This window comes from Palaemon carinicauda, chromosome 26, assembly GCF_036898095.1.
Source record: "Palaemon carinicauda isolate YSFRI2023 chromosome 26, ASM3689809v2, whole genome shotgun sequence".
NCBI classification, from domain to species: Eukaryota; Metazoa; Arthropoda; class Malacostraca; order Decapoda; family Palaemonidae; genus Palaemon; species Palaemon carinicauda.
Genome location: NC_090750.1, coordinates 87,041,926 through 87,067,404, shown reverse-complemented (window position 1 = coordinate 87,067,404; position 25,479 = coordinate 87,041,926). Strand labels below are relative to the sequence as shown.

General features: G+C 46.8%; 1 protein-coding gene across 1 annotated transcript in view; it reads right to left on the bottom strand.

The window, feature by feature from the left end:
• LOC137620264 (ATP synthase mitochondrial F1 complex assembly factor 1) overlaps window positions 1–24,521 on the bottom strand; it is a 64,973-nt gene extending 40,452 nt beyond the window's left edge. Inside the window, exon 1 of the mRNA XM_068350503.1 lies at window positions 24,369–24,521. The gene's annotated coding sequence lies outside the window, so the exon portion shown is untranslated. The remainder of the gene's footprint in view (window positions 1–24,368) is intronic.
• Between the last annotated feature and the right edge of the window lie 958 nt (window positions 24,522–25,479).

Sequence of the window (25,479 nt, the reverse complement as noted above, 5' to 3'; positions counted from 1 at the left end):
ACTCTCCCCCCATGTCCTCCTTGTGTTCCCAAATCGGCTGCAACTGAGGCCAAACTGCAGCTGTTCCCAGCGCTAACCTCTCGATTCCTGTACTGGCAAGAAAGAGAAGGTCTTGGGACATCAGACACAGAATGGAGACTCAAAATCTTGAATGAATCGGACCGAAGGGTCGGGACCCTCAGATTCTGAGTCTAGCCAACAACTCAGGAGCGAGCCTGAATGTTGCCTTCTCCTCTTCCTTAGAAAGGGGGGGAGTAGTAAGAGACCAAGAAGATTGCTTACACACTGGCCGTGGCCAGAGTGAGCAGAAGACCCAAGGCGGAATACAATCCGAGGCCTGTCGTAAAAGGGTCTTGAGAAGATCTCTTAAAGGACTAAAAGTCCGAGCCATGCTCCAAGTCGGAGGTCTTCCTCCGACTAGGGCAGGGACGATCGTAGCTTCGCATGAGCGAGGATAGATCCAGCGGGCAGGAAAAAGTTATTCCTTTAAGCCTGAAGGTCAGGGAAAGGCTGAGCGACAGGCTTCATTGCCAAGAGCGGAAAGGAGTTTCCTCCCGCCGAAAGGCAATAAGACCGTTATTGCTGGAGAAGAGGCCTCACGGGAAGAGGTATATCTCCCACGGCACCAACCACCTTAGACTCTTCACTTTGCCTGGGAGACCCCTGTGGATGACTATCGCAGATGACGCGACCTCCGTACCGCGACTGTAGCGGGTTGTCTCTTCTAGAGGAGGAAGCGTAGTGTCTCCAGGCATGAAGCCGAAGCGACGCCCCGGTTCGGGAGAGATGTCGCAGTGTGGTTGCTTGAGTAGTCTGCGCCGTGGGAGAAGCTCTCCCGGGAGTTCCGTCAGGGGAAGCAGAGGGTCCAGAAACCGTTCTGCGCATAGTCCCAGTGGAGCTCTCCCATTGAAAGGTTGACAGACAACCTGGTTTTGTTGAGACCCATTGTCCGCAGACAAAAAGGAGGGAAGACGCAGGCGTCGAAGTTGTCCCACCATCACCGGAATGCATCTTGCCAGAGTCTCGGGGTCTGAGACTGGGGGGAAAACTAGCGGAAGCTTGAGGTTCCAAGCTGTCGCGATCAGGTCCCCCAGACCAGCACTTGCTGGTTACCCAAGGTCAAAGACCCTTAGGTACACTCTCTCTATGAGGCTCTGCTCGGATAGTCTGAGAGAAACATTCCCCTGCCTGGAATGAGAGAGCCGATGGTGGAATTGAGAGAATCTCAATCATCCCGGTATCTCTACTACAAGATGTGAAGGTGTGAAAATGCGTCCCCTGCTGGTTAGCATGAAGTCGACACGCAACGGGGCGACTTGGCAGGAGCGGTAGGATCTGAAGAGGGGCCAGACTAAGGCCCTTAAGCCTGCCTGAATGATGGAGAGGTATCCTTCAGGTCTTGACCATAGGCCTGGACCGGAACATGCCCCCCCCCCCCCTTTCCTTTGACGAGTCCGAGAACCGCATCAAGAATGTGGGGAAAGGACGAGAATATCCACTACCATCAAGAGGCTCCATAGGTCAACACCCATTGCAGGTTTAATAGTTCCGCTGGTCCCATAGGGCCAGGGAGTCCGGTTAAACATTGCCTGAAGCCACCGGAACTTGGATCGCCCCACATGGAACTTATCCTGAGGCGACCGTTCGGACTATAAACGGGTCAATGAGGAAAGAAGAACTAGGAAACGTTCCAAGGTAGGGCTGAAAACTCTGCTTGACTGAGAACAGGTACTGCGACTCTCCTCAGTCTTGCCACAGTCAACCGAAAGGAAGGCTCGGAGGATGTGGTAACAGAATCTGGCGTCCCCAGGTGGTCACCCATCCAAGTACCGACGTTGCTTAACCTCGCTGGACGGACGAGAAGCGGGGTTTCCAACGTGGTAAGGCGGTTGACTCAATATCATGGCCAGATACTCCAGATGTTGAGGCAGAGGAAGAGAAGGCTCCAAGCAAAATACCATGAGCCCACACTCATGGTCAGCATTCGGAAGCTTTTCCCGGCGCTGAAGAAGGTCGAAACCCGAGCCTACCGGAGTTGACCAGCCCTCCAAACAGCAGAGGAGGCGAAAGTCTGCACCTGAGCGGCCAAAAGGAAGGCAGGGAGAGTTCTCTGGGGAAACACACCTGCTATGCCACGGCGGGATAGCCACACTGCATCATAAGCAGGAATACTTGCAGTTTAGGCTGAATTCGACGAGCACCCTGGAAGATGGATGGAATGGAAACTGAAAGTACCCGTCCTTCCGATCCAGGGTTAAAGGAGTCCTGTCGCCTCGTTACCAGTCTGATCGATTCTGCTGGTCTACGCTGGCCGAAGTTTGTTCGACAAACTTGATCAGGGCTGAGAGGTCGACTATGGACATCCCCTCTCAGATCCTTCCTTACAAGAAAGGATCGACTGAGGGGGCCGGGGGTGAAGCCGTCGATGATCCTAAGGAAGACCTTCGCCTAAGGTATGGATCATTCTGCCCAACCGGGCAACTCTGCTGATGCTATGGCATAGAGGTTCAGAGACACTGAATTCGCTGACAGAGACGGCAGGCGCGATATCCTTGGCTACTCACAGAGATTGTGCGGGAATGGGCATCGGGAAGCTGTCAATCGGATGAGTAACCTTAAGCATCCTCCCAGCGAAAAAAACCTGCAATCCTAGAGTTCGTGAACTCCTTTTAGGACTATGCCCTCCCCCGGGGAAGTCTCCCGTGCCATCTGTTCCTGACAGGAGGAAACTGCAATTGGACACCTTGTCCCAGTTGTCGTAGCCGATAACTTAGGCCGACGTGGTTGAAAGAAAAGGGAGCTGGAGCCCTGCAGAGTCTGGAAGAAAGCGCCTTGGAGGAGTGAAACCGGAAGTCGATTTACTCCGCACAGCAGATGTTTAAGTCTCTGTCCTTGGGCAAAGACAAAACTCTTCTCAAGGATGGAAGGGTGTCTGAGGTCGTTGACCTCCACAGATGAGACACCCGAAGGAAGCCTTCAGTCAGTGCGTCCAGATGGTACAACATCGAGCTTGTCCGCAAGTAGATACTTAACGACGAAAGGCCAAGGTGCCTGAGCTCGAGAGGAGGAAAGTACCCTTGATCTTCCTGTAGCTTCCTTGAACCAAACCTCGGGCCGTAACCGAGGAGGGAAAGAACCTGGTAAGCTCCCAGAGGAAGAGGTAAGCAGTCACCCCTTGTCCGATGGAGAAATCTTCAACGGAAAGCCCCCCCGCCAAAAATCCTTCCAGGGCGGGAGAAGGAGAGAGTACTCGTGCAGGAGTGGGGACCCTCGAGACCGACCTCTTGGGAACCAACTTCGCCCTGGGGGAAGTCACCACGAAGTCCACTCCTCTCTTTCTCTTCAGCGTAGGAGAGACAGCCGCTGGTTTGTTACCCTGGCCGGTGAGTGCTGGTTTCATAACCCTCATTAACGCCCGTGCCAGCGGATCAAACCATGTCTGCTGCTCCAAGGACACAGAGTCCGAAATCCTCGCTAAGGTGAAAGGGATCGGGCGATCCTTTGGAGAGGACACGACGGTTCCTGCCTGAAAAGAAGGTGGGAAGAATGCTGTACTGACCTGTCTTCGTCCTGCACTACCAACCTGTGCTTGGATGGAGGTGATCCCGAGTGCCGCCTAGGAGCAGGCGTCCCTGCTGCTACCACCGGCTGTGGAATTCGCCGCGAACTATGGTCGCGCGAGGGCGAACGGTCGCGCAAAGGCGAATGGTCGCGCGGGCGCACAGGCGAGTGGTCGCGCGGGCGCGCAGGCGAGCGGTCGCGCGGGCGCGCAGGCGAGCGGTCGCGCGGGCGCGCAGGCGAGCGATCGCGCGGGCGCGCAGGCGAGCGATCGCGCGGGCGCGCAGGCGAGCGATCGCGCGGGCGCGCAGGCGAGCGATCGCGCGGGCGAGCGATCGCGCGGGCGCGCGATCGCGCGGGCGAATGGGCGTGACGGCGAGGGATCGTGCTGCCGCGTAGGTGAAGAAGATCGCTGGCGGTAAGCGATGGCGAGCAGCATGTGTAGGTGAATGATCGCGTGATAGGGTGCGATGGTGATCAGCATCCGCAAGAGGGCGAGCGTTCAGGGTTGTGCGATGAGGAGCAGCATGCGTAAGCGGGCAATCGTGCAGGGTTGTGCGATGGCGAGCAGCATGTGTAGGTGAATGATCGCGTGAAAGGGTGCGATGGTGATCAGCATCTGCAGGAGGGCGATCGTTCAGGGTGGTGCGATGAGGAGCAGCATGCGTAAGCGGGCAATCGTTCAGGGTTGTGCGATGGCAAGCAGCATGCGCAGGTGAATGATCGCGTGAAAGGGTGCGATGGTGATCAGCATCCGCAAGAGGGCGATCGTTCAGGGTTGTGCGATGAGGAGCAGCATGCGTAAGCGGGCAATCGTTCAGGGTTGTGCGATGGCGAGCAGCATGCGCAGGTGAATGATCGCGTGAAAGGGTGCGATGGTGATCAGCATCTGCAGGAGGGCGATCGTTCAGGGTGGTGCGATGAGGAGCAGCATGCGTAAGCGGGCAATCGTTCAGGGTTGTGCGATGGCGCGCAGTTGAGGGTCGCGCGATGGCGATCAGCATCCGCAGTTGAGGGTCGCGCGATGGCGATCAGCATCCGCAGTTGAGGGTCACGCGATGGCGATCAGCATCCGCAGTTGAGGGTCGCGCGATGGCGATCAGCATCTGCAGTTGAGGGTCGCGCGATGGCGATCAGCATCCGCAGTTGAGGGTCGCGCGATGGCGATCAGCATCCGCAGTTGAGGGTCGCGCGATGGCGATCAGCATCTGCAGTTGAGGGTCGCGCGATGGCGATCAGCATCCGCAGTTGAGCTAGTAGCTGGCGAACCATGTTCCTTCAGAAGTGTTGGAGAACGTTGGCGTGCCAGCTGTAACACACGTGGGCGATCCGGAGATCGCTGGCGAGCTGATGATCGCTGACGAGCTGACGATCGCTGGCGAGCTGATGATCGCTGACGAGCTGATGATCGCTGACGAGCTGATGATCGCTGACGAGCAGAAGGCTACGCGTGGAAGCCTGCGTAAAGAAGAGTCCTTGACCCCGACCTGAACCGAAGTTCTAGATCGCGAGGGCGAACGTGGGCGCACAGGGCACGTAACAGGAACCGCAGGGAAGATCATCTTGAAAGCGCTGACGAACAGGAGAGCGCTGACGAACAGAAGGGCGCGCAGGGAAACCCTGACACGCAAGGGAAGAACCCCCGTGGGGGCAACCCTTTGCCCCGAAGGGATCGTTGTCCGCCGGGAGACTGATGTCCGTCGGAAGACGGCTGTCCGTCGGGAAGACCGTTGTCCGTCGGGAAGACCGTTGCCCGTCGGAAGACGAGATTAGACTGCTGTCCATCTGCACCAAGACGGAAGATCGAGAAAAAGAAGTTGTAGGCTGCAAACGGAGATTCAAAAAGGCGCCTCAAGCACCCTTATAGGGAGATGAGAGGCCCTTACGACGAGGCGGACGGAGGGCCTTACGGCGAGGGAGGCCAACAGCAACAGCAACAGAAGAAACCTCCGAAGAGGAGTCTCTATGAGTGTACTCTCTCGCGAACGAAAGAGAAACACTTCGTGGAAGAGACTGGTCAGCCAGTGACCTAAAAGGGGCAATCCTCCGAAGAGGAGCTCCTGCAGTTGCCCAGCCCCTTGAGCGAAACTGCAGGTGCGACCGCTCAGCACCAAGAGCATAGTCGCACGAAAAAAAGGCAAGAGAAGAACCCCCCATAAGAGGAAAAGCTCAAGCCTGGACAGGAAAAAACTTCCCTCGGAAGGAAAGTTATCCGCCCAAGGAGGCAAGCCTCCTGACTGTTCTAAAATGAACTGGAGAGCTGTCCGTCGACACGGGAGTACTACCAGTAGAAGGAGACACGCCCCTGACGACAATACAAGGGGGGAGGCAGCAACAGCCGAATCCCCAGGACTCAACCAGACAGCTCACACCGTTGCTATATTACAGAAACGAACTAGATCGGTAACTGTAAAAAAATAAAACAAATAATATTAGTACACATTCATTCCCCCGGGAAGGCTCCGAAGAGGAATCCCGAGGAAAAGGAACAAGAATTACACAACAGGCACGTGCCCTCACAACCACTTACACTCGCGGAAGGAGAGCTGTAACCAAAACAGAATTATAACAATTATAATTATGTAACTATGTAATTATGTAATTTAAAAATGAATGAACACTAAAGAAAAAAAAACGAAAACCCCGAAAGGAATCGTTCTACAAGCTGAAAAATTAACAACTACAATTAGATTCATAAACTAATTGAGACAAAATGTACGGCGTAGCAACCCCACCCACACGGGAAGGAAGCTACAAGGGCGTAGTAAAACATAGTAAAAGGGTGAACGACCTCAAGAGAGAGAGAGAGAGAAAGACCGAAGTCAAACTCGATCGCAACCCATAAAATTAGGCCGTGGTGGCCTAACTGCCGAGGCCTCCACGTAGATATCGTACACTACACACACACATCTGAAAAGGAAACTTACTTATTTCTATACTCAAATATATATACAAACATGAAAACATGTTTACATATATATTGAGTAAAAGAAAAGTAAGCGAATAAGTAAAGACAAAACAGACAATGGCTGCCAAGCGAGGACCAAGACAGAGAGACGTCTGTCACAGTCCGAGCCAAAAGTGAAAGTGAGTATTCACCTGTGTGTGAGGGGGAGGAGGGGTAGCTAGCTACCACTCCCCTACCCCCCCGCTAACTAGCGCGGGGGTAATACACCCTCGTTAAATTCTAATGGCTCGCCATTTCAGCTACGCTAAAAGTAATAACCCTTTGTAAATAGCGTGGTTTGTATTTCGGTTACGGAACAACTAGTAAATCAATAACTCAATTAATTATAGAGGTTTTCGTACTTTTTTGTAGTACGATGAGCAATGCTACGAACGACTTCATAAAAATGGGATGGAAAAATTTCATTTTCTATGTGTATGAAAGCTCTGACAAGCAAAAACTTCAGTGTTTTGACTGTGTTTCATTACTATTATGTGATTTGGATTATTGTAAGTTTTTAATTACGATGACTAGTTTATTATGATGACGACTCACAAAAACAACCAAGTTTTAAAAAGTTAACATGAAGGTTTTATTATAGTTACAGACAGGACAAGCTTTTCTACAGGTGTTTTGAAACCAACTGATGACGATACCTAGCGAAAAGCCATGAGTCATAATTTATGGATTTCCACCAGGAATCATTATGGTAGTTGATGCCCATTTTCAATCAACACGTGAGGAACTGGCCACTGATATACAAAGGCTCCTGGGACGTTTAGTAAATAGTTTATCATAGTTATGTTGTCAGTGGATGCTATCAAACAAATATACTTGAAGTTTTTCGGTAAATATTGGTAAAGGAGCCTTTGCATATCAGCGGCCAGTTCCTCATGTGTTGATTGAAAATGGACCTCAACTAACCTAAACTTACCCCCTAACCTAACCTACAAGCCGTGTCCTTACCTACTTACCTAACGGAGGGGCTAACGCCGCCCGGCGCCCTCCCTTACATTATTATTATTATTATTATTATTACTATCCAAGCAACAACCCTAGTTGGAAAAGCAAGATGCTACAAGCCCAGGGGCTCCAACAGGGAAAAATAGCCCAGTGAGGAAAGGAAATAAGGAAATAAATGAGAACAAATTAACAATAAATCATTCTAAAATAAGTAACAACGTCAAAACAGACATGTCATATATAAACTATTAACAACGTCAAAAACAAATATGTCATAAATAAACTATAAAAAGGGTAATTTTGTATTGTATTACAGGGGGAGATTTCGAACAGAAAATATGATATTTTAATTATAAAATAAATTTTTTAATATACTTACCCGGTGAATATATAATAGCTGCAACTCTGCGGCTCGACAGAAAACACACTCAAAAACTCGCGAGCGATCGCTATGAAGGTTGCGGGTGTGCCCACCAGCGCCACTATCGGCCAGATACCACTCTTGCATGTAAATAAACCCTTCAATTCTTCTCGTCCCGCTGCGTCTCTATTGGGGAGGAAGGAAGGGCCTTTAATTTATATATTCACCGGGTAAGTATATTCAAAAATTTATTTTATAATTAAAATATCATTTTTAAATATTTAACTTAGCCGGTGAATATATAATAGCTGATTCACACCCAAGGCGGTGGGTAGAGACCAGAGTTAATTAAGTTTACAGCGTATAAGCTAAGAGTTTTTGACAGTTATCAATATAACAAAACCAAAATATATAGGTACCTGGTAAGGAAGTTGACTTAGACGATTACTCTGCCTTATAAGTCTGTCTTCCTCACGAAGCCCAGCGATCCTCTTAGGATGCTGAAAGACTCCCAGAAGCTGAAGTATTAAGGGCTGCAACCCATACAACAGGACCTCATCAAACCCTTAATCTGGGCGCTCTCAAGAAATGACTTTGACCACCCGCCAAATCAATCAGGATGCGAAAGGCTTCTTAGCCTTCCGTACAACCCAAAAAAACAATATTAAAAACATTTCAAGAGACAGATTAAAAAGGATATTGGAATTAGGGTAATGTAGTGGTAGAACCCTCACCCACTACTGCACTCGCTGCAACGAATGGACCCAGTGTTTAGCAGTCCTCGTAAAGAGTCTGGACATCTTTTAAGTAAAATGACGCGAACACTGACTTGCTTCTCCAAAAAGTCGCGTCCATAATACTTTGCAGAGATTTATTTTGCTTGAAGGCCACGGAGGTTGCTATATCTCTAACTTCGTGCGTCTTAACCTTAAGCAAACATCGGTCTTTCTCATTCAAGTGAGAATGAGCTTCTCTTATTAAAAAAATCTGATAAAATATGACAAAGCATTCTTTGACATAGGCAATGAAGGTTTCTTAACTGAGCACCATAATGCCTCAGATTTACCTCGTAATGACTTAGTACGAGCTAAATAGAACTTAAGAGCTCTAACAGGACATAATACTCTTTCCAGTTCGTTGCCTACGATCTCTGATAAGCAAGGAATATCAAAAGATTTAGGCCAAGGATGAGAAGGCAGTTCATTTTTGGCCAGGAAACCAAGTTGAAGTGAACAAGTGGCTTTTTTTTCTGTAGAAAAGCCGATGTTCTTACTGAAGGCATGAAGTTCACTGACCCTTTTAGCCGAAGCCAAGCACACTAGGAAAAGTGTCTTGAGGGTGAGATCCTTCAGGGAGGCTGAATGTAATGGCTCAAACCTGTCTGACATGAGGAACCTTAGGACCACGTCTAAGTTCCATCCAGGAGTTGCCAAACGACGTTCCTTAGAGGTCTCGAAAGACTTAAGGAGATCTTGGAGATCTTTATTGTTGGAAAGATCTAAGCCTCTATGTCGAAAGACCGAAGCCAACATGCTCCTGTAGCCCTTAATCGTGGGAGCTGAAAGGGAGTGAACCTTTCTCAGATGTAAAAGAAAATCTGCGATTTGGGCTACAGAGGTACTGGACGAGGACACAGATGCTGACTTGCACCAGTCTCGAAAGACTTCCCACTTCGACTGGTATACTCTAATGGTAGAAGCTCTCCTAGCTCTTGCAATCGCACTGGCTGCCTCCTTCGAAAAGCCTCTAGCTCTTGAGAGTCTTTCGATAGTCTGAAGGAAGTCAGACGAAGAGCGGGGAGGCTTTGATGGACATTCTTTACGTGGGGCTGACGTAACAGATCTACCGTTAGAGGAAGACTTCTTGGAAAGTCTACCAGCCATTGAAGTACCTCGGTGCACCACTCTCTCGCGGGCCAGAGGGTAGCAACCAATGTCAACCTTGTCCCTTCGTGAGAGGCGAACTTCTGCAGTACCTTGTTGACTATCTTGAATGGTGGGAATGCATATAAGTCCAGAAAAGACCAATCCAGTAGAAACGCGTCTATGTAGATTGCTTCTGTATCTAGGACTGGAGAGCAATAGATTGGTAACCTTTAGGTCAACGAGGAGGCAAAGAGGTCTATGGTGGGTTGACCCCAAGTAGCCCAAAGACTCTTGCCCACGTCCTTGTGGAGGGTCCATTCCGTGGGTATCACCTGACCCCTCCGACTGAGACAGTCTGCCAAGACGTTCAAGTCCCCCTGGATGAATCTCGTCAACAGGGAGATGCCTCGAATTCTTGACCATAAGAGAAGGTCCCTTGCGATCTCGAGCAGCGTGAAGGAGTGTGTGCCTCCTTGCTTGGAGATGTACGCCAAAGTTGTGGTGTTGTCTGAGTTGACCTCTACCACTTAGTTTTGAAGAAGCTTTCTAATATCATCAAGGCCAAGTGGACTGCTAATAGCTCCTTGCCGTTGATGTGCATGCTCTTCTGACTTGAGGTCCACAGACCCGAGCATTCCCGACCGTCCAGGGTCGCACCCCAACCCAAATCCGACGCGTCTGAGGACAACACGTGGTTTGGGTTCTTGACTGCTAGGGATAGTCCCTCTCTCAGACTGATATTGCTGTCCCACCATTTCAGGCATGCCTTTACTGGTTCGGAGACTGGGAATGATACCGTCTCTAATGTCTTGTCCTAGTTCCAGTGAGAGGCTAGATGGAACCGGAGAGGCAGAAGGTGTAGTCTCCCTAGTGAGACAAACTGCTCCAGGGATGAGAGAGTCCCTACGAGACTGTTCCAACTCCTGACTGAATAAACGTTTTGTTTCAGCATTAGTTGGACTTCGAGCAGGGCTTGACTGCGAATCTCCATCCCCAAATATAGAATAATCTGGGATGGGATCAGTTGGGACTTTTAGGTTGACCAAAAGTCCCAACTCCCTGGCCAGACTCAACGTCCAATGTAGATCCTGCAGACAGCGAAGACTGGACGATGCTCTGAGAAGCCAGTCGTCCAAGTACAGGGAGGCTCGGATCCCCGATAGATGGAGGGATTTTGCCACATTCCTCATGAGCCTCGTAAACACGAGAGGCGCAGGACTGAGGCCAAAGCACAGGGCTCGAAACTGGTACCCCACATTCCTGTAAACAAACCTCAGAAACGGTTGGGAATCCGGGTGTATAGGAATGTGGAAGTATGCCTCCTGAAGGTCGAGAGAGACCATCCAGTCGCCTTCCATAAATGCTGTCAAGACAGCCTGGTAGACTTCATCGTGAAGTTTGTCTTGACAATGAACACATTGAGCGCACTTGCCTCTTACGTACTCCTGCAGTGAACATGGCTGCCAAATCATTGGAGCCATCCCTGATAGTCTTGTTCCTGCAGAGAACGTGGCAGTCAGATCATTGGAGCCATCCCTGAAAGCCTTGTTTATGCATGACATAATTGTACAGCAAAACTTCAAAGGCTCGAAAATAGCTCTGAAGTCGACCAGTAAAATCTTGGAGCGTCTCATGGCCAGGCGCCAGGGAGAGTCTATGAGGTTTGAGAAGTCTATCTGGGCAGAGGCAGGAACTCCCAAGCCGAGAACTTCTCTCGTGTCATATCAGACTCTCGCTCTATAAGCCAGCTTAAAAGAAGGGAAAGCAAAGGCTGTCTCCCCCAAACTCCTCCTGGTGATAAACCAGTCGCCTAGCAAACGTAAAGCTCTCTTAGAAGAGCGAGAGAGCACTAGCTTATAAAACAACGGCTTCGAAGTAGCTGGGCCTAGTGTAAGCTCTGACGTTTAAGCGAACGAGGTGCAGCAGTTACAAAAAGATCCGGACAAAGATCCTTAAAAATCAGCATGATTTATTTAAAGTCCATAGAGGGCTAAGCAGCTTTAGGCTCTTCTCCGTCTGACAGAGGCCTCAAGGGAATATCAGTAGGAGGGGGAACAGCAACTTCCTCATCTGAAGGAACCTTGTCCGACAATAGCCGAGTCTCAAGCAAGGGAGAGACCTACCGTGGTGGCAATGCTTTACAAGCAGAGTCCACACGCACTGGTGCATTAGTAGCGGACCAGGACGCAACGTCATGTAACTGCTTGACAGTCTGTGAACTGTCCACAACAACAGGTGCGTGAGGACGCACAGCGTCCACTCGAGACTGCTTTGACCGCCTAGACTGAGCAGTCAAAACAACTCTAGAATGCGGAGGTTGACGCTCAGCGTCAAAACAAGTCAACTCCGATTGTTGGCGAACGTCCTGAACGTCAACAGGAGCATCAGCAAGTGGCCTAACGTCCAAATGTGGCTGAAAATCCACACGAGACCGCATCGAGTGTGGTTCTAAACAACCTGGCTGACGTGACTTGGCTACGCCAACGTCAACAGGACGCACAAAGGAACGTTAGGGTGACTGAAGGCCAGGATCTCGATGAGATAAACGGCTAGGCTCAACGGACTTATCGGCAGAATAGTCTTCCATAAGGGAGGCAAGCTTATTCTGCATGTCTTGCCGTACAACCCATTTAGGATCAACGGGAATGGTTGCGGTAAGAGACGAGGGTAACGTCTGTGACTGCAAAACCTTGCCTACAAAAAGACTCTCGGAGTCTGTGTTACGCTTTTGTTTAGGCGGCGAGCAGTCTTCCGATGAATGCATAGGGTCAGAGCTGTCCTTAATAGTTAAAACCAGGACGCTGGACCTGTCCTGAAAGGACTGACTTTCGCTTAAAGGGCCTCGAAACCTTGTTCCACGGTTTCTTATGCGAAAAGCCTTCGGATGACGAGGAGAAAATCGTCTCTCTCGCCTTATGGTAGGGGTGATCTTGGTAAGATACACCTGATACCATAGAGGGAACGTCTGTTCGCTGATCAAGGCCTCTCGAACCCATAAGTCGTACGACATTACTTCTCCCCTGGGCTTGGGAGCTTGCAAGAGGTCCCGGACTAGGCGAACGACAGGCACGAACAGACGAACCCTCGGTCGCAACACTGATAACACTTTGCGCAATATCACTTTATCACTACGATTTTCTGTTTTGCACTTATTTCACTGAAATCGAATTTTTTAACAATTCACATTAGGTATTAATAAAACTGATTTCTACCTGAAGCACGCAATTCTACCCTCATCAAAAGGTTGTAATTGCGAAATCAGTCGTATAATGTAAGCACATTAATACAGTGATACCTCGGTACTCGACCATAATCCGTTCGAGATCCGTGTTCGACCTCCGATTTGTTCGAGTACCGAATTTTTTTTCCCCATAAGAAATAATGGTATATATTCTATTCCGTTCCCAAGCACTCGAACAGGCCCAAAATATTAATAAAACGTGTACCTAAACAACAATAATTATCTAAATGTGTATGAAATTGGTCAGAAAATCCTATAAAACAATTTTAAACCATTTACTGTACTAAAATAAAACAATTTTAAACCATTTTCTGTACTGTAGTGAACATACCTTTGAGCAGCGGTTCGATGGCATACAGGGATGGATGTGGAGAGGATGGAAGGGGGAGGTTACTGCTTGGAAGGAGAGTCCCCTTCCATGATGTGGCGGGGTAGTTCTCCTTCAGGAGTTGTTTCTCTCTCCAATGAAAGGGTGGGCAGATCTATTTCAGGGGTTTCTTCTCTTCTTTGTCTCTTCTTTGGAGGAGAAACAGGCTTTGATGTAGCAGCTTTCTTTTCTTTTGTGAAAAACTGGTCTATTGTTAATTGTTTCTTCCTCCTCTGCAGTATTCTTCGAAAATGATACATGACACTATCATTAAACATATGCACTGCCCGGTTTGCTACTGCAATTTCTGGGTGGTATTTTTCAGCAAAAGCCTGCACATCTGCCCACTTGGAACAAATTTCATTGATGAGAGAACTTGGAACATCCTCCCTTACCTCATCCTCTTCTGAAGATTCCTGCTCCACAATCAGATCCTGCTGCTGTTGTTGTTGCAGGTGCAACAATTCCTCCACAGTCAACTCGGTAGAATGGCTTTCTACAAGCTCATCAATATCATCCTTGTCGACCTCAAGCCCCAAACTCCTGCCCATGACAACAATTTCCTCAACGACATCAGTGTCATCAGAAATTACAGGGGTAGCAGTGCTTGGACCCGCCTCTGGTTGGAAACCTTCAAACTCCCTCTCTGTGACACATGATGGCCACAGCTTACGCCAGGCAGAGTTCAATGTCCTATAGGTCACACCTCGCCAAGCTTGGTCAATCATGTTAACAGAGTTGAGGATGCTGAAGTGTTCCTTCCAGAATTCCTTTAGGGTCAACTTCGTGTCACTGGTCACTTCAAAACACTTTCTGAAAAGGGCCTTGGTATAGAGTTTTTTGAAGTTTGAAATGACCTGTTGGTCCATGGGCTGGAGTATGGGAGTAGTATTGGGGGGCAAGAATTTGATTTTGATAAAGCTGTATTCTTCTTTCAAGTCATCCTCGAGACCTGGAGGATGTGCAGGAGCATTGTCCATAACCAGAAGACATTTCATTGGCAAGCTCTTTTCAATGAGGTAAGCCTTAACCTGGGGGGCAAACACTTCGTTTATCCACTCAGTAAAGAATTGTCTTGTGACCCAAGATTTAGTGTTCGAGCGCCACATAACTGGTAGTGCACTTTTACAAATATTATTTCGTTTGAACACCCGGGGGTTGTCCGAGTGGTACACTAACAAGGGTTTGATCTTGCAATCGCCACTTGCATTTGCACACAGCAACAATGTTAGCCTATCTTTCATTGGCTTGTGACCTGGCATCTTCGTCTCGTCCTTGGTAATGTACGTATTGGCTGGCATTTTCTTCCAAAATAACCCAGTCTCATCACAATTAAAGACTTGTTGTGCGATCAAATTTTGTTCATTTATGTACCGATCGAATTCCCCCACGTATTTATCGGCTGCAATTTGATCCGAACTAGCTGCCTCCCCATGCCTAGTAACACGATGAATACCTGTTCTATTACGAAACTTTTCAAACCAACCCCTGCTCGCTTTAAATGTAAATGAATCACTTTCACTGGTACTCGGACTTTTCTTCACTAATTCTTCATAGATATGCAACGCTTTTTCACAAATGAACGCTTCACTAACACTTTCCCCGGCCAACTGTTTTTCTTTAATAAATATTAAAAGCAACTTTTCCATCTCCTCAATCACTTGTGGCCTTTGCTTAGTTACCGCCGTAACTCCCGTTGCAACATTCGCCTTCTTAATCATTTCTTTATGCTTTAAAAACGTAGAAATGGTCGACTTCGCCATTCCGTATTCTACCGCTAAATCGGACACTCGTACACCATTCTCATATTTCGCTATAATTTCCTTCTTCAACTCGATCGTTGTTCGCACTGTTTTCCTCTTCTCCTTCCCCTTAACACTCATTACTTTCTTGGGACTCATTATGAAAGCTAAAAAAGCAATTAAAAGCACTGAAAATCACTAAATCACAACGAATGCTGATCGCGCGTTGTCTGAGTGACGCTCTCGAGAGAACTGATGCTTCCCGAACAAGCGAGAGTGGCCGAGATGGCGCGATCATCACAAAGCCCATGCGGTCGTCACGTGTTCGGCTGGTCGAGTACCGAATTTTTGGTCGAGCACCGCAGCAAAAATTTCTCGAAAATTTTGGTCGAACTCCGAATTGTTCGAGTATAGAGTCGTTCGACTACCGAGGTATCACTGTACCAGCAAAAAACAGTAAACATATTTTAAGATAAAAAAAATCAGTGGCTGGGGAAGAGACTAAACACTAGTTCATTCAAAACTACGTTTTCAATCTCTCACCGTACAGTGCCTTGGGACGAGAATAAAAACTAAAAATGTTTTATCCTTTCTCCCCGTACAGAGACTAGGGACGAGAGTAACTCGAGAACAACGTTACTCGCTTGGGACGAGATAAAGATCGGAACGTTCTCTCTCCTCTCTCTCTCTCCGTCTCTATCTCTCTCTCTCTCTCTCTCTCTTGATTTCGCACCGAAGAGAAGAGCCCACTTACCTTTCGTCAATAAACATGTTATTTGACCAAAGGAAAAAACTGAAAGGTTTTTCAATTAAAAGTTCCTTTAAAATAGTCTTTAAAACATTTAAGCTTTGAAAGAAAAAAGAACAAAACGTCAGAATCGATTTACTCTTTCTGCAAAGTGAAACCGTGATACTCTCTCTCTCTATCGTAACGATAGAGCGCAAACTGCGTAGCATAAATAAACTAAACGTTAGTTCATCTTTGAAACAGTACGAAGACTATTCAAAGAAAAAAACTATCATAAAATATTTACTAAAAATATTTCATTTAATAAGTTTTAAATCATTAGCTCTGTAAAAGTTATTTACGATTGAAAAGGGCTCAACGTTGTTTAACTTCGGTTTCCAAGTTAGGACCGTCTACTCTCAGGAAAGGTCGCATATAAACAAATCATTAAAATTTATTTTGATGTTTATTATAAATGGAAAGCTAATCGAAGAGGCCTAATAAAGGCGGATGAGATATAAAATATATAGAGGAAAATCTATAATTAATTTATAACGTGATAAGATAATTGCTAAAAGCCTAAAACACACTTCCGTCTAAGGGAAGGGTCGGCCATTTAAAAGTCAAAGAAAGTCCATACTCTCTCTCTTGTCATCAAAAATTAAATCTATCCAAAAACGAGTTCAAGATTTAAGATGAAGATAAAACACCTGCACTGCGAAAGCTCAAACCAAAATGAAGTACTTCACCAAATATGTTGAGAAAACTCCAGGTTCTACAGCGAGTATTGATACGTCTTGTCGTCAACGTCGACAGAGAAGAATTGAAGGGTTTGTTTACATGCAAGAGTGGTATCTGGCCGATAGTGGCGCTGGTGGGCACACCCGCAACCTTCATAGCGATCGCTCGCGAGTTTTTGAGTGTGTTTTCTGTCGAGCCGCAGAGTTGCAGCTATTATATATTCACCGGCTAAGTTAAATATTTAAAAATATGTTTTCCTACAGTAAATAACGTGATTTAACCGAATTTGATGTTCATTTCAATCAGAAACCAACAGATCACCCAATTCGGCTAACTTTAAGTTGCACGGTGTCACTTCTCTTACGAATGTACATTAGCAACGTTACCAATAATACACAGTGTTACCAACGTTGACGTATGGTACACAGAGTTACCAACGGCACGCTGACATTAATAACGATGGCAATGATAGATATTTCCATACGTATTTTAAATAATTTCTCCATATAGGTTTTACTCAATATATAAAAAGTACAAAAAGGGCACAGAACCTAACAAACCCACCTAACCTAGCCTAGTAGTATGACAGGTCACAAAATAACATTTGATATACATCGGACGTTGGCAGCACTGGTTACTGTATTTTTTCATGACACAATCTTTGCAACGGCGCCTCCAAAGTTTATCCAGATATAATGTTTTGTATTTTCCTCTGGTTATTATAATTTAAAGAAGGTAATGTATAGAGAAGAAAAGGCTTGTTTTACATTTATATATCGATTCCCCAGTATGTTTTCCCCACCCAAAACCCCGAGTTCCCACTCGTGGTCCCCCATTATCAGAGGATATAGATATATATTTCTGAAACTATTCATTTGCGATGGGAACGAGTGTCATTTTCGAAGAGAGCGTAATTTTTTCTATAAGAAAAAGTAGTTGTTTTCCTAGGTTACATTGCCCTGAAATACACTACAATGAAACCATAAAATGATATTTTAATTATAAAATAAATTTTTGAATATACTTACCCGGTGAATATATAATAGCTGCTGCTCCAGCGGCTCGACAGAAAAACACACAAAAACTCGCGAGCGATCGCTATGAAGGTTGCGGGTGTGCCCACCAGCGCCAACTATCGGCCAGATACCGCATATGCATGTAAACAAGCCTCAATTCTTCTCGTCCCGCTGCGTCTCTATTGGGGAGGAAGGGAGGGCCTTTAATTTATATATTCACCGGGTAAGTATATTCAAAAATTTATTTTATAATTAAAATATCATTTTTAAATATTTAACTTAGCCGGTGAATATATAATAGCTGATTCACACCCAAGGTGGTGGGTAGAGACCAGAGTTAATTAAGTTTACAGCGTATATGCTTAGAGTTTTTGACAGTTATAATATAACAAAACCCAAATATATAGGTACCTGGTAAGGAAGTTGACTTAGACGATTACTCTGCCTTGTAAGTCTGTCTTCCTCACGAAGCCCAGCGATCCTCTTAGGATGCTGAAAGACTCCCAGGAGCTGAAGTATCAAGGGCTGCAACCCATACAAACAGGACCTCATTAAACCCCTAATCTGGGCGCTCTCAAGAAATGACTTTGACCACCCGCTAAATCAACCAGGATGCGAAAGGCTTCTTAGCCTTCCGTACAACCCAAAAAACAATATTAAAAACATTTCAAGAGACAGATTAAAAAGGATATTGGAATTAGGGTAATGTAGTGGTAGAACCCTCACCCACTACTGCACTCGCTGCAACAAATGGACCCAGTGTGTAGCAGTCCTCGTAAAGAGTCTGGACATCTTTTAAGTAAAATGACGCGAACACTGACTTGCTTCTCCAAAAAGTCGCGTCCATAATACTTTGCAGAGATCTATTTTGCTTGAAGGCCACGGAGGTTGCTATAGCTCTAACTTCGTGCGTCTTAACCTTAAGCAAACATCAGTCTTTCTCATTCAAGTGAGAATGAGCTTCTCGTATTAAAAATCTGATAAAATATGACAAAGCATTCTTTGACATAGGCAATGAAGGTTTCTTAACTGAGCACCATAATGCCTCAGATTTACCTCGTAATGACTTAGTACGAGCTAAATAGAACTTAAGAGCTCTAACAGGACATAATACTCTTTCCAGTTCGTTGCCTACGATCTCTGATAAGCAAGGAATATCAAAAGATTTAGGCCAAGGATGAGAAGGCAGTTCATTTTTGGCCAGGAAACCAAGTTGAAGTGAACAAGTGGCTTTTTTTTCTGTAGAAAAGCCGATGTTCTTACTGAAGGCATGAAGTTCACTGACCCTTTTAGCCGAAGCCAAGCACACTAGGAAAAGTGTCTTGAGGGTGAGATCCTTCAGGGAGGCTGAATGTAATGGCTCAAACCTGTCTGACATGAGGAACCTTAGGACCACGTCTAAGTTCCATCCAGGAGTTGCCAAACGACGTTCCTTAGAGGTCTCGAAAGACTTAAGGAGATCTTGGAGATCTTTATTGTTGGAAAGATCTAAGCCTCTATGTCGAAAGACCGAAGCCAACATGCTCCTGTAGCCCTTAATCGTGGGAGCTGATAGGGAGCGAACCTTTCTCAGATGTAAAAGAAAATCTACGATTTGGGCTACAGAGGTACTGGACGAGGACACAGATGCTGACTTGCACCAGTCTCAAAAGACTTCCCACTTCGACTGGTATACTCTAATGGTAGAAGCTCTCCTCGCTCTTGCAATCGCACTGGCTGCCTCCTTCGAAAAGCCTCTAGCTCTTGAGAGTCTTTCGATAGTCTGAAGGCAGTCAGACGAAGAGCGGAGAGGCTTTGATGGACATTCTTTACGTGGGGCTGACGTAACAGATCTACCCTTAGAGGAAGACTTCTTGGAAAGTCTACCAGCCATCGAAGTACCTCGGTGAACCACTCTCTCGCGGGCCAGAGGGGAGAAACCAACGTCAACCTTGTCCCTTCGTGAGAGGCGAACTTCTGCAGTACCTTGTTGACAATCTTGAATGGTGGGAATGCATATAAGTCCAGATGAGACCAATCTAGGAGAAATGCGTCTATGTGTATTGCTGCTGGGTCTGGGACTGGAGAGCAATAGATTGGAAGTCTCTTGGTCATCGAGGTGGCAAAGAGGTCTATGGTGGGTTGACCCCAAGTCGCCCAAAGACTCTTGCACACGTCCTTGTGGAGGGTCCATTCCGTAGGAATTACCTGACCCCTCCGACTGAGACAGTCTGCTAAGACGTTCAAGTCGCCCTGGATAAACCTCGTTAACAGGGAGATGCCTCGATCTCTTGACCAAATGAGCAGGTCCCTTGCGATCTCGTACAGAGTGAGGGAGTGTGTGCCTCCTTGCTTGGAGATGTACGCCAAGGCTGTGGTATTGTCGGAGTTGATCTCTACCACTTTGTTTCGAAGGAAACTTTCGAATTTCATCAAGGCCAAGTGGACTGCCAAAAGCTCCTTGCCGTTGATGTGCATGCTCCTCTGACTTGAGGTCCACAGACCTGAGCATTCCCGACCGTCCAGGGTCGCACCCCAACCCAAATCCGACGCGTCTGAGAATAGTACGTGGTTTGGGTTCTGAACTGCTAGGGAAAGTCCCTCTCTCAGACTGATATTGTTGTTCCACCATTTCAGGCATGCCTTTACTGGTTCGGAGACCGGGATTGAGACCGTCTCTAACGTCTTGTCCTTGTTCCAGTGAAAGGCTAGATGGAACTGGAGAGGCCGAAGGTGTAGTCTTCCTAGCGAGACAAACTGCTCCAGGGATGATAGAGTTCCTACTAGACTCATCCAATTCCTGACTGAGCAACGTTCTCTCTTCAACATTAGTTGGACTTTGAGCAGGGCTTGATCTATTCGGGTGGCAGACGGAAAAGCCCGAAAAACTGGACTGCGAATCTCCATCCCTAAATACAGTATAGTTTGGGATGGAATCAGCTGGGACTTTTCTAGGTTGACCAAAAGTCCCAATTCCTTGGTCAGATCCAATGTCCAATGAAGATCCTGCAGACAGCGATGACTGGACGAAGCCCTGAGAAGCCAGTCGTCCAAGTACAGGGAGGCTCGGATTCCCGATAAATGGAGGAATTTTGCCACATTCCTCATGAGCCTCGTAAACACGAGAGGAGCAGGACTTAGGCCAAAGCACAGGGCCCGAAACTGGTATACCACATTCCTGAAAACAAACCTCAGAAACGGTTGGGAATCTGGGTGTATAGGAATGTGGAAGTACGCATCTCGTAGGTCGAGAGAGACCATCCAGTCTCCCTTTCTGACCGCTGCTAAGACTGACTTCGTGGTCTCCATAGTGAACTTTGTTTTCGTAACAAAAACGTCGAGCGCACTGACGTCTAGCACCGGTCTCCAACCTCCTGCCTTCTTTGGGACTAGGAAGAGACGGTTGTAAAACCCCGGTGATTGAAGGTCCGAGACTTTCACCACCGCTCCCTTCTCTAGCAGCAGAGACACTTCTAGGTTTAGGGCTTGTCTCTTTGACTCCTCTCGGTACCTGGGAGAGAGGTCGATGGGAGTTGTCACTAGAGGAGGTTTGCGTACAAATGGAATTTTGTACCCCTCTCTGAGCAACCGAACAGACTGTTGGTCTGCGCCCCTCTTCTCCCAGGCCTGCCAGAAGCTCTTCAATCTGGCTCCTACCGCTGTCTGAGGCTGTGGGCAGTCAGACTCTGCCACGTGAGGACTTGGCTCCTCTCTTCTTTCCTCTCTTTCCCTCGGCACGAGTACTTCCCCTGCTGGGAGCTCTGCCACGAAAGGGCGGGATAAATCTGGATGCCGGAGTCTCGATCCTGGGTCTTACAGCAAAGGATGTAGAAGGAGTCCCTTTGCGAGCAGAGGACGCCATCATGTCATGGGTGTCCTTCTGCACAAACGAAGAAGCTATGTCCTTAACCAATTGTTGCGGAAACAAAGACTTTGATAAGGGAGCAAAGAGCAGTTCTGATCTCTGACAGGGAGTAACTCCTGCCAAAAGAAAAGAGCAAAGGGACTCTCGCTTCTTTAAGACTCCCGACGTAAAAGAGGAGGCGAGCTCATTGGAACCATCGCGGATGGCTTTATCCATACATGACATTATCAGTAAGGAAACATCTCTATCAGCCGACGAGATTTTCCTACTTAAAGCTCCTAATGACCAGTCAAGGAAGTTGAAAACTTCAAAGGCCCTGTATACGCCTTTCAGCAGATGGTCAAGGTCCGAGGAGGACCAACTAATCTTCGAGCGTCTCATGGCTAGCCGAGAACTTCTCCCGTGGCATACCAGACGCTCGATCTAGACGAGAGCTTAGACGGAGGGAAGGCAAAGGCCATCTTCCCCAAACTCCTCCTGGTATCCAACCAGTCGCCTAAAAGTCGTAAAGCTCTCTTAGAAGAGCGAGAAAGCACTAGCTTAGTAAAGGCTGGCATGTTAGCAGGTAAGCCTAGAGCAAACTCAGACGGTGGCGAACGAGGAGCAACGGTAACAAAGTGATCGGGAAAAAGCTCCTTGAAAATTAACATGACTTTCTTAAAGTCCATTGAAGGAGGAACCGTTCTAGGTTCGTCTACATCCGAAGGATGATCATCATGATGAGGGTCAGCAACGTCCTCATCTGAAGGATCTTCATCCGACAACTGCTGAGTAACAAGCAAAGGGGTTGGCAATGCTTGACACGCAGAGACCACACGCACTGGTGCATCAGTAGCAGTCCAGGACGCTACGTCGTGTAACTGCTTAACAGCCTGACTGTCAACAACAACAGGAGCGGGAGGACGCTCGACGACAACTCGAGACTGTTTTGACTGCCTAGACTGAGCAGTCAAAACAACTCTAGACTGCGGTGGTTGACGCTCAGCGTCAAAACAAGTCAACTCCGCTGGTTGGCGAACGTCCTGAACGTCAACAAGAGCATTAGGAAGTGGCTGAACGTCCATATGCGGCTGAAAGTCAACACGTGACTGCATCGAGTGAGGCTCTACAAAGCGTGATTGACGTGACTTAGCAACGCCAACGTCAACAGGACGAGCAAAGGCTCGTTTTGGCGGCTGAAGGCCAGGATCTCGATTAGCTAAGCGGCGAGGATCATCGTGAACCTTTTCAGCAGAATAGTCTTCCATAAGGGAGGCGAGCTTGATCTGCATGTCTTGCAGTACAACCCATTTAGGATCAACGGGAATGGGTGCGGTAAAAGACGGGGTTAACGTCTGAGACTACACAACCTTGCCTACACCAAGACTCTCTGAGCCTGTGTAACGTTGCTGCTTAGGCGGCGAGCAGTCTTCCGATGACTGTAAAGGGTCAGAGCTGTCCCAATGGCTACAACCAGGACGCTGGACCTGTCCTGAAGGGACCGACTTTCGCTTCAAGGGCCTTGAAACCTTGCTCCACGGTTTCTTATGCGAAAAGCCTTCGGATGACGAGGAGAAAATGGTCTCTCTCGTCTTATGGTAGGGGCGGTCTTGATGAGACACGCCTGTTACCATAGAGGGAACGTCTGTTCGCTGACCAAGGCCTCTCGAACCCATAAGTCGTACGACATTACTTCTCCCCTGGGCTTGGGAGCTTGCAAGAGGTCTCGGACTAGGCGAACGACAGGCACGAACAGACGAACCCTCGGTCGCAACACTGAAAACACTTTGCGCACTAATCACTTTCCCACGATTTTCCGCTGTGGCACTCTGACACTTTAGCTCTTTAACGTCCCCCATGAGTTGATTACGATCTGTAGCTAACGACTCAACTCTTTCACCCAAAGCATGAATGGCAAGTAACATGTCCCGCATTGATGGTTCCTGAGTGCCAGTAGGGGGTTCAGGCACAACCACTACAGGGGAAGGATTAGGTTCAGGGGCATGGGGAGAGGAAAAATCTACTGATCTAGAGGAACTCCTCCTCACCCTATCTCTCTCTAGCTTACGAGAATATTTGTCATATTCGAGCCAATCGAATTCCGAAAGGCCCACGCATTCCTCACACCGATCTCCTAATTGACAGGTTTTACCCCGACAATTAGAACACACAGTATGTGGGTCGAGAGAGGCCTTTGGAAGACGCCTATTGCAATCCCTAGCATTACACTTACGAAATCTAGGAACTTGAGAAGCGTCAGCCATTTTGAATTAGTCAAAGAAAGTCCAAAAAACAATCCAAGTCCTCAACAATTAAATCTGTCCAAAAAAGAGTTCAAGAGTTAAGTTGAAGAAAAACACCTGCACTGCGAAAGCTCAAACCAAAATGAAGTACTTCACCAAGTCTGTTGAGAAAACTCCAGGTTATACAGCGAGTAATGATACGTCTTGTCGTTAAGGCCGACAGAGAAGAATTGAGGCTTGTTTACATGCATATGCGGTATCTGGCCGATAGTTGGCGCTGGTGGGCACACCCGCAACCTTCATAGCGATCGCTCGCGAGTTTTTGTGTGTTTTTCTGTCGAGCCGCTGGAGCAGCAGCTATTATATATTCACCGGCTAAGTTAAATATTTAAAAAAGACTCATGTCGGCCTGGTCAACAAAAAAACATTTGCTCCAACTTTGAACTTTTGCCGTATTCCAAGTTAGACATAATAATACATCCAGGTGGCCGCTATCATACATACACCACACGTTCCATTACCTTTTTGCCTTAATCTATGGCCAAAATCCAAAATAGAAATCATATTGGCTACCGTAGGCTAGGCTAGCTCCGGCTAGCTCCTTAACTGTAGCAGACTATCGTCCACCTGTAAGCTCAACGTCACTTATTCTTGTTTTGGATTACAGTAGAATACAATGTAAGCTAACTTGGCTAAGCGTAAACACTATGACCATTTGTTCATTGACGTTCTGGGATTTGATAATTCTGTGTCAAAAGATGGTATAACTATTACCTTTTCCATATAACAATTGAGTGAATCTAGGTGCAGGCCAGAAGCTCAGCTGGTTTCTGGTTCCTCGTTGTTCTCTCCACAACACGATGATTGCAATTTGTGGGCACACTACTAGAAACGTATGTGCAAAATGCTGCAATCTGCAGAAAATGAATTGCCATAAGTTATTTACAACACAGACATCCCACCTTGCATATTTTCCCTTCTAACATCCAGGGCTTGCCTAATATAGGTTTGCCTTGGTTTAAGAATATTTAGTTCTTAATTCCTTACAGCTAAACATATTCTCTGTATCATCTGCCTCACTACACAAAACACAAGGCTTATCCTTTTCATACTTAATTTTCTTTTAATTCTATCATATTCAGCCTTGTTTTTATAACTATTAATGCTTCCTTAGTGTTAAGTTCTCCTATGCAATCTCTTCTGTCATTACTGTACTAACCTCAGTTTGGTAATTTCTGCTTTATTTTTTTCGATTTTCTTTTAGTTTCTTCTACCACTTCGCTTTTTATTTCTTTCTTAAGTTCTTGCTTTTTATACTTTCCTTCCTCTTCAATTTTGATATCATATTTTTTCCATATTTCTATACGACCTTTTTTTCCCAAGCATTCCCCATACGGTTCCCTTATTTGGTCTTCCACTATCTCAACTAATCGTTATCATCTGATGTTATGATATTATGAAAAAGCATCACCTTTTTATACTCTATTCTATTTTAAATTGTCCACATTCCTGTTTCTGCTATTAACCCCCAATAAGGTGTGGTAGCAACCTGCTCAAACATTCCTTTTATAATTTTGTACTGTACCTATATCCTCTAGTTCTTTCATTTTTGTTTTCTGTGTTTACGCCCCATATCTCATTATTTCCAAACATGGTAGGTACTACTACTGTTTCATAAATCTTTATTCTCACAAGCAATGCCAAATCTCCTACACTGTTACAATCTCCATAATTCATAACTTCTTGTACTGCCAGCTGGTGTGTGAGGACGGAGGAGAATGTGGAAAGAATAGGCCAGACTATTTGGTGTATGTGTAAGCAAAAAAAAAAAAAAAAAAAAAAAAAAAAAAAAAAAAAAAAAAGATCCGTAACCAGAGAGAAGGAT